Here is a 1,370-nt window from a genome sequence, read left to right on the forward strand (position 1 = left end):
TATATATATATATATATATATATATATATATATATATATTTATGAACAAACAAAAAAAACCTTGCTACGTGTACTGCGTTAGGCTAACCGAGACTTTGGACTTACATATTGTTGCTCTTTTGCTAGTTTTGATTGCTTCTATTGTCCTCATTTGTAAGTCGCTTTGGATAAAAGCGTCTGCTAAATGACTAAATGTAAATGTAAATGGATCGTGAAAAGCACTATACAAATAAACTTGAATTGAATTAAAAAATGATTATAAATGTTTTAGTAGTGACAAATTTGCGGAGAGGACAAATATATAACTTTCAAAAAAATACAATATGAGAATTAACTGCAATTACTAGAAATGAGTACCTTGGTTATTATACAATTTGCATGCAATTTTTTTTTTCCCCAAGACGTTTCCAGCTCTGACTTTGGACCAATTCTGTAGAATGATCCATATATGGGGCATTTCCTACAAGAAGGCAAGGGAGGCAGTGTAGTGCAGAAAAAAATAAATCAGTACAAAAATAAAAAAATGCAAATATTACAATATATGACACAAAAAGTGTATAAATCACTTGTTTTTTTCTAAAATAAAACTGTCCAACAGCGACAACAGCAGGTAAAGTTACATCGGGAGTCCACGTCTATCTTGCCTTCCCTGAGCCCATTGACTTGGGCTCAAACACAACCCCAAAGTGTGGGGTGGGTTTGGAGGAGGGTAATGAAGAATGAATGGGGGAAAGTCACACGAGAGGAGGCATGCCTCAATCGCAATATGATTCTATATGACTGATTATGACCTGCTATGACTGGTTCATGTGATAAATTTCGCCTCTTGCATTTGTGCGCATTCAACGTTGGCGAATTAGTCTGAATGAACAATATGATGGCATTAATGGGAAGACTAATAAAAAAGTAAGTAAACAACTCAAACATTTATATATCACCACTTTGTCAAGTCAACATCAAACTTCAAATGGCCTGAAAACATGATTTGTGCGGGGGTTTTAGTGAGCAATCAGCTTTTTGAAATACATTGAACAAAATTATAAACGCAACACTTTTGTTTTTGCCCCCATCTTTCATGAGCTGAACTCAAAGATCTAAGACTTTTTCTATGTACACAAAAGGCCTATTTCGCTCAAATATTGTTCACAAATCTGTCTAAATCTGTGTTAGTGAGTACTTCTCCTTTGCCGAGATAATCCATCCACCTCACAGGTGTGGCATATCAAGATGCTGATTAGACAGCATGATTATTGCACAGGTGTGCCTTAGGCTGGCCACAATAAAAGGCCACTCTAAAATGTGCAGTTTTACTGTATTGGGGTGTCCGGGGGGGTCCGAAAACCAGTCAGTATCTGGTGTGACCACCATTT

Source organism: Sinocyclocheilus grahami, unplaced genomic scaffold, assembly GCF_001515645.1.
Source record: "Sinocyclocheilus grahami isolate Dianchi unplaced genomic scaffold, SAMN03320097.WGS_v1.1 scaffold2356.1, whole genome shotgun sequence".
NCBI classification, from domain to species: Eukaryota; Metazoa; Chordata; class Actinopteri; order Cypriniformes; family Cyprinidae; genus Sinocyclocheilus; species Sinocyclocheilus grahami.